The sequence below is a fragment of the Epinephelus moara genome, chromosome 4 (genome assembly GCF_006386435.1).
Source record: "Epinephelus moara isolate mb chromosome 4, YSFRI_EMoa_1.0, whole genome shotgun sequence".
NCBI lineage: Eukaryota > Metazoa > Chordata > Actinopteri > Perciformes > Serranidae > Epinephelus > Epinephelus moara.
Genome location: NC_065509.1, coordinates 12,814,206 through 12,822,665, shown reverse-complemented (window position 1 = coordinate 12,822,665; position 8,460 = coordinate 12,814,206). Strand labels below are relative to the sequence as shown.

Below are 8,460 nucleotides of genomic sequence, written 5' to 3'. Positions count from 1 at the left end.
TCAGCTGCCATTCAAACACACAGAGGCTCCACGGAGAGGAGGAGACGGAGAGGACGCCTCCGTGCATCCATCCATTCATCAATCCGCTCAGTAGTCGCTCTCCGCCGCCTGGACCTCCCGCGAGCCCCTTCCAGCCTGAGCGGAGGCGCGAGACAACACCACGAGCTTCGGCGGCGGCGGCGGCGGCCGTGAACAACGGTCGCACGCGCATACCGGTGAGAGGGGGGCAGCTGGGAAGGACGCTCAGCGTGGAGAGAAAAGAGAGCCCGTCTGTCAGTGTTATTCCCCGGTGTGGATGTGGAGAGACAGAGGGAGGGAGAGGACCACCGCTAAACTCTGCTTTACAGCCCCAGACTGAACGCATTTTACCGGTGAGTAAAGAAACGTTATACCGGACATGTTTAAAGTGTTGTAATTTTGAAGCTAGCTGCGCCGTGTTAGCGCTAAAAAACCTCTGTTTGACCGGCAGTTATAACGTAACCCATGCTGAGATATAATGTAGCCTGTTTCAGTTTGTGAGCGAGAGGAGCTAAAGGGTTTCTCATGGAGGCTGCGTGGAGGTTTCGCGTTCTGTTTTTCTTGCTAATCTGTGACCAAAAAATGCACACACAGCCGGTGCGAGCAGGCTTTAGGACAGCAGTGTTTGTGGAGCTAATATAGGCTGAAAGATATGCACCGTGCGGGCCGTGGGATTTTATGGAGGTGTGTGTGTCTGTTTTCTCTCTCTTCTTCTCCCCCTCGAGAAGAGAAAGAGAAAAGCGTTTCCTTTCCGCTTTTAGGAGGACAAGTCGATCTTGAAACGCGACCAAGGTCTATTTTGGAGGAAAAGAAAGACACCGGCCTCAATTGAGCTTGAACCGTGTCTCCCAGCCATCCTGTTGTCATGGTTACTGGCTCGAGGAGGCTGGGAGAACATGGCTGTCTCGCGCTGTGCTCTCTCACTCTCTCTCCCTCTCTCTTTCGCACACACACACACACACACACACACACACACACACACACAGGGGGAGACAATAAGCCCTGTCTTATCTGGTGTTTGTTTATGTCTTTTTAAGTGTATGGGGAGACACTTTGGAAAGCGAGCCAGGCACATAGTAACCCCCCCTATACATTTAAAGGCTATCCTATTATCCTATGCACATTTTAAAGCCCCCATAGGAATTATATACAGACAACCGATGAGAAATACAAAACCACACGATCACTATAAACCCAAAATAGCCCCACAGCCTATATATAGAAGTCTTATAGAAATATAGTGATCTTTTTGCAGTGGAAGATAGAGCTTCTGGCCCATATCTTTTCCCCTACAGGATGTGGGTGGCTTCTTTTAAACAGGTGTTTGATAGCAGGTTATTTTTCATCCCCCAAGCACAGTCACTATTATCTTAATTATAGACATTTACATGTCTAGTCTAGATCCATTGTAATGCATTCCCCCAATACAACGGTGGGTTCTCCCAGGCAAGTGTGCAGCTCTTTCCAATGTAATCATCTTGAACTCAAGGTGTCAGACATCCAGACACACCAGCAGCAGCAGCAGCAGCAGCAGCAGCAGACCAAATTGTTCATCTCTTCATTTTCTCTTTATTCTCTCTCTTATTGTCCCTTTCTTTGTTAATTACTTTATTGACACAATGGGTCATTGGGAGCAACAAACCACTTTAGGATGCTGCATTTATAAAATCTTTCAAACCGTGTCTGAGAAAGAGAACATGCAGTTTTGCAAATCATGCTAATGCCAGAAAGGGCATGTTGTGCGTGTGTGTGTGTGTGTGTGTGTGTGTGCATGCGCTAAAGAGTGAATTTGCATGATAAAATGGAAGTGCCCAGGGAAAAACAAGATAAATCACCACATTACTGCGAGCATGTATTTAGATATAAGCGTTTAGAGTGACAAAGTATGAGTGGACGGTTGACCTTGATGGCACAGAAGTGACATATTGGGGTGATTTGAGAGCTGGCTGACTGTTACGCTCTAGTAGGCTGCTGTGGCTAGTTGGAGGCTTTGTGGTCATAATGGTGTGACTTGTAGGCAGGCGAGCAGGCTAGGAAAACACCCTGGACTAATTCCAACTTCAGATTTTCCTGTTTTCCTGTGTCAGGATAAAGACCAGGAAATGATTATTCTTCCTCCCTGTCTGCATCTGTGCTTACACCACAACAGCATTTTCGAAAGGTGACTCTATCTCTGTACCTTGTGTGTATGTGTGTGTGTGTGTGTGTGTGTGTGTGTGTGTGTTTGTGTGTGTGTGTCTTGGCTGCAGTGCCAGTGCTGCAGCGAGCATGTATATCATGAACAGGGTCAGTAGGTCATTTATAGTGTGAGACTGCAGTGTTTTTTCTGAGCGTAGACTAATGAAGAGAGGAGGAGGGAAGTCTTAGTATTCAGATGTGATTAGCATCCATCAGTTTCAGCTGATAGCCTCATAAATTCATTTTGGTTACTAATTAAACTCTCTCTGAAAAGTATTTAGAGGGGTTGTCTTGGTTGTTAAGGTGCCTATTATGATATCATTGGCTATTTAACACTGTTGTAGTTTTGTATGTCTGTGTGAGCTTATTATTTATCAATCAGTGACATAATTTTACATTTAGGAAGATGAGATAATCCACACAATGTCAATGACTGCAGTGAAGCACCAACACTCTGTCCCTCACACCACTTGTGAATACTGTGGTGGTGCTTTTCAGTAAGAAACCCTCATGGTGGCACGCAGCACAAACAAAAGAACTGCACAAATGTTTTTTTTGTCTAAAATGAAAGCGGGCAGCTCTACAAACGTAATGAGGTCAGACAAGTTAAAAGTGGTCAATTGGCCGACTGTTCCACCACTTAACTCAGTAAAGAGTGGTGCAGTGATGCCCAACACAAGTGTCTGCAGGCAGAGTGCTCTCAAAATGATTTACCAGCAAAACAGAGCTATAGATAGATAGATAGATCGATAGATAGTTAGATAGATAGATAGATAGATAGATAGATAGATAGATAGAGAGGTAGAGATTAAGGATTAAGGGGATTTAAGGGTTTATGCAGAACACTAGTCTCTATAATATAATGTTAAGGCTGCAATTTAATCAATTCATATTGCAATATTGCATTGTCAAATCATATGGTGTCAGAAAACCTGCAACATGATTTTCTTCCACATTGTGTAGCTCTATTATTTGTCAAACTCTCAGGGAATCCTGGCTAATCCTCTCCACTGCACCATGTTACATTCAGTCACTGCCAATAACATCTGGTCATGGTGCAGCTCTACTTGAAGAGGGAAGGCGTTAAGTGCCTGCTTAAAGACAGAAAAGTATCCCGTTATCATCAGGGGTTGGTAACTAATAAGGCTGCTCTGATTAATTGGGCACCAGTCGTTTTTGGGACCTTTTTCTTCCAAATAGTTTGATCTGTGGTCTCTATTTTATTTTTTTATGCCTGTGTTGGACAGGACAGATAAAGTGTGAAAGGGGGAGAGAGGGGATGACATGCAGCAAGGGGCCATGGGCTTGAATCAAACCCGTGGCCACTGCGGCAAGGACATTGCCTGTACATGATTGGGTGCCCCTATCAGTGGTCTCTATTAAATCAGAGGAGCCAATCAGATGATGGGAAGCACACAAGACAATTTCTCCATGTGCTGCTGAAATAGTTTTACTGGTCTGGCAGTTCAGACTGCTATAAGGCTACCTCCACGCAAATACATTTGTTTTAAAACGCATAACTATTGCTTTGTTAAAGCCTAACATCCACACCACTCCAGTGCATTTGCATCGCTAAAACTGAGACTTTTGAAACCACTGCCGACCCTGTTTTAGTTTGAAAGCTCCAGGATTGTGTTTCAGTTTGGATGTGCAGAAACAATGGTGCAGACACCCATGTTAGCCCAATGATGGAGTCTTATCAGTCTTAATATATTTGCTTTGCAACAATGCCCAATCTATGTTTTCCACCACCTTGACTGCCTTATACTCATATTACTTTCAGTGACAGTTGTGCTTCTTGTCGGTCCAAGTAAAGAAATTTCTGCTTTTACGTTTTGCTATTGCTGATCTTCCTTCGTAGTATTTTCTGCAACTAAGCAACCAGAGCAGACAATCTGCTTACTCTTAACACAGACATATGCATGGCCACTGTACGAAAATGGTCATGTGATAAACGTTTTCAGGTGTGTTAGTAAAGACAGAGATTATTTTTAAAACAGTGCTAAAGTGCTTGTGTGTATGGAAATCGTTTTCATTATAAATTATGTTTTAAAGTACTAGTGTGGTATTGGAGAGAGTGTAATAGGTTGCACATGTTGCCTGCCACTAAACAAACAGTTGTCAATTCATGATGCTTTCTTATCTTTTAATTCTAATACTTAATATGCAGTATTGTTAAGAATTGTTCAATAAATGAATAATACTACATCATAAATAGAGGGCTTCACATAGACCATGTGATTGGTGATCTGTATTGGCCAATGATGCTTGCAGAGATCAGTTATTGGCCCTAAAATTCCTGATCGGAGCGCCCGTATAATTACAGATTTTCTATGGAAAGCCTGGGTTTCAAACTGAAGGCATGGTTGACCATGCAGGCTTCTAACAATGTTGACAGAATGGGAAGAACAGGAATGGAAGTGTTCACACATTATTTCAAGATGGGTAGTCTGACTGCTAGCCAACACTTTGTTGACGTCCACACCAACACATTTCCTTACACCAAGTGACAGAAATATTGTAGCTGTCACAAATTCTCAATATCTAAGACTTAGAAGTAAAACTAAAACTTTAAAACTTTTTGACTCGCCTGATCGGAGTAGTTGTCCAAAGGAACTCTGTAAATAAGGTTGCTACCATTATGGGAAGTGAAGGAGTGAACATTTACCGAGGAGAAGAAGTCAAGATATCTTGACCTCTGCTGCTTTGATTTTGACAATTCTTTTAAAAATCTCATATGGATCCCAAAACTAATAGTAAGTGTAAAATTAAATTGGCAAAGTTGCCCTTTAACACCCTGGCATTCTAAAGTGCCTGCGGTATGGAGAAAATCAAATATCACATTATTTTTGAGCAAATATCTCAATATTGATATTGTGACAATATTGTAGGGTTGTATTGGAGCTTTCACAAAATATTTACACAGTGAGATTTCTGATAAATAATGATCAGTAATGTGTGTATAATGAGTAAGTGGGTAAAGGCAAATAATATAACAGCTAGAACAGTGTTAAATGTTCAGGAAATTGCATCCTTTTACTGTAATGCAGGCTTTTAAACCAAAAAAAGACAACAATTACAATATCCTGAATCTAAGATGGTATCTAGTCTCATATCACAATATTGATATGATATAGATATTATGTCTCAATCTCAGTCAAGCCACAATTTTTTTTTTTTAAAGATATTTTTGGGGCATTTTAGCCTCTAATTGATAGGACAGCTTAAGCATGAAAGGGGGAGAGAGAGGCAAGGACATGCAGCAAAGGGCCACAGGCTGGAGGCGAACCCGGGCCGCTGCGGCAACAGCCTTGTACATGGGGCGCCTGCTCTATCCACTAAGCCACCGATGCCCCAGTCAAGCCACAATTTGAAGTTGCATCATATAAAACTTTAGGACGCAATGCAGCAGCTGGGTCGGCTTCCTAAAAATTGCTCGCTCTGGAATAGTGTTTCCCTTATTTTTTTAAGCCTCCAGTCTGATTACCTCAGAAGTATTTCTTTGGCATCTTTCTGCCTATACAGACCAGTCATGCTTATCGTTGGAGAGTCCCAGCGGACTGCAGCTCTGTGTCTCAGGGATCAATAAATTACACCATGGTGCGTGTCTATGTGCGTGCAGTGTGGTGCATGTTTGTGTGTGTATCGGAGAGTGTGTGCGTATGTCTGAGTGAGACAGAAAGACAGGCAGAGAGATAGAGAGAGATATAAAAGGCACAAGAGACAGAGAAGAGCTATTTAATGATGACTTGGCCTTTTATCCAGCCTCATCCTCACTGGATTGGTTGGTTTATATGTCTGGATGGGCATGCTGTCAGATGTGGGATTGTGTGTCGTTCTCATGATTGGCAGATGGTCCGATCGCAATTAAAGGAAATTGATAAGGCTTTAGAGCCCCAGTGTTCTGCTGACAAAAGTGGAATGCAATAAGTCTCTCCTGATAGCCATTGTATACATAGACACAAAGACTGACCCACACCTTTTCTCTATCATTGGCTGTGTTTTTCTCGATCTGCCTATGTGGGGTGTCGGAGCACATCTTCTCTTCCTCCTCAGCAGCCAGATTCATAGCGCAGCTCACTTCCACAGTCTCTCTTTTTTTTTCTTTTTTTTTTTTGCTGGCTAAGACCCATTTACCTCAATCACTGAGAAATGAGAGGCTGAGAGAGAAAAGAGAGAGCGGAGTTAGACTGTGAGATAGCAGAAAACATAATGTAGAACAGATGAAGAAGAGAGAGTGGGAGGAAAACAGGACACTGGAGACACAAAGAGAGAGAGAGAGAATTCCCACTTTGCGTGTCTGCTTTCATAACTGTTCACTGTTTCCATTTATGGAGATGTGTCACTGTTTTGTTTGTGTGTGTGTGAATTTAACTGTCTTAATATGTGCTAATGCATCTTTGTGTAACTGCATAAATGGATGCAAATTGTACTTGTTTGCATATGCTCAGTACATACGTATGTGTGAATGTGAGCTCCAATAGACTCAGATGAAAATTTGTTTCAAATATTCAGCACCTGAGTGTAGGATTCTTCAAGCCTATAATAATAACTCTTTGATTATTCATGATAGATTTATTACCAGTGTTTGAGATGTACTGTATCGTCCTTAGTGTGTCATAATACAGTCAATAAATCATTTGCGATCCACAGCATCAGGTGGCATGTGATTTATGGTTCTGCAGATGGAATACACTGACACAAACTGCCTGGTGTTAATAGATAATGCAGATGATTCCCACCCTCCTTCTCAAGCAAAAAACAACAACAAAAAAACAGAAAGAAAGAATGAGTAGGCCAATCACTGATCACGTATGCAGAAAGAATTTGTTGGGGGATCAGTCAGAGCGTCCTTTGAGATCATCACACTTTCAACAGCAGTCAGAGTGAGAAGGATTAGACGACGCTGGCAGAGACACACTGTGCTTGGTTGTGAAAAAACACATATTTGCTGATGTTATACTGTTTTTTATGCCGCTTGTACTTCTCGGAGTGACAGAAGACATTTTTTCAAACTGTGAGATGTCTTATTCTTGGCTTTGAATGCTCCAACAATAACATTTGCCACAGGGATTGAGATTGAGAACTCAATTCTGCCGTTGCTTTTGGGTGACAACATAAAAGTCCTAAAAAAAGAGAGGTCTACTGTAATTAGGAGACAAGCTTGAAATAAGGGAGTAATTTGCCTGACTCTCTTGGTTCTGCATAATTTGCATCATCTTTTTGCAGCTGTGATGAAACATTTAGTGGGCCTGTGGTGTACTCGTGCTCAGGGGCTAAGCCAAAGCACTTGCAACATCATAGATACAAATTTGGCTCACATCCTAGCCCGCCACAAATCTTTCCTCTCTGTCATGATCCCATTTGTTTTCTTCACAGTTTGAACAAAATAATGCAGAAATTCTAGAAATTTCCCAGAGAAACCACAGTTTATTTGGCAGGGTCACTATGTTAATTTCAGCCTAACTAGGTCCTTACCTGCATCTGCATGCCATCAGGAAAGATTTGAATCCCAGCAAAAATGTTAACTGCAGCTGTGCTGTAAGTCCCTGCTAGCGATGATTCAGCAGAGCAGAGCTCTAATGTGGCTAAGGACTGTCTGTATCAGGCAGACAGGGCCGCTTCCTGGCTGCACTCTGCAACAGTATCACAATCCAAACATCTACTCCACCAATGCAGGTTCCTGCTTGATAAAATGTGCGAAATACACTTTAGCTTGACTGACGCCATATCAAAATGATGTGTAATCATAACTACATACATACACACTTTATATAATATACCTTATTGCTGGATTATTGTAGAATTATTAGGGCTGGTTATATACTCAGCACTTCATTTTTTTTTGTCTTTGCTTCATTCAATACTCATCATGTGAATGGAAGCATTTACTTGCGTAAAATGCCACAGACGCCACAGGCATGTTGTGCAGCCATACCTTTGAATGTTTTGGTGCCATCTCGGCATGCTGAACTGCCAACTCTGCCAATACTCTGCGGTCAACTTCACCATACCCCAAACTGCATTGTTTGTAGTTGCTGGGCCAATCACACGTTGCATCAAATTGAAGAAAGCTTGCAGTGATTAGCTGCCTCAAAGGCATACAATTTTTTTTTTTTTTTTTTTTTTTTTTTTAGATCTGGGTACAGAAAGGATTGACTGCAGGTATTTGTTTGATAGAAGAAGTTTCAGTACCACTTTGCTCTGGGTTATTTCATATTTAAATACTTTAAATGTATCCAGTACCAATACCCAGCCCTAAGA

The 8,460-nt window shown here is 42.0% G+C and overlaps 1 protein-coding gene across 2 annotated transcripts in view; it reads left to right on the top strand.

Moving 5' to 3' along the window:
* The first annotated feature begins 230 nt into the window (after nt 1–230).
* Nucleotides 231–8,460, top strand: part of psd2 (pleckstrin and Sec7 domain containing 2) — a 46,884-nt gene continuing 38,654 nt past the window's right edge. For both annotated transcript variants that reach the window (XM_050041744.1, XM_050041743.1), the window contains exon 1: nt 231–371. The gene's annotated coding sequence lies outside the window, so the exon portion shown is untranslated. The remainder of the gene's footprint in view (nt 372–8,460) is intronic.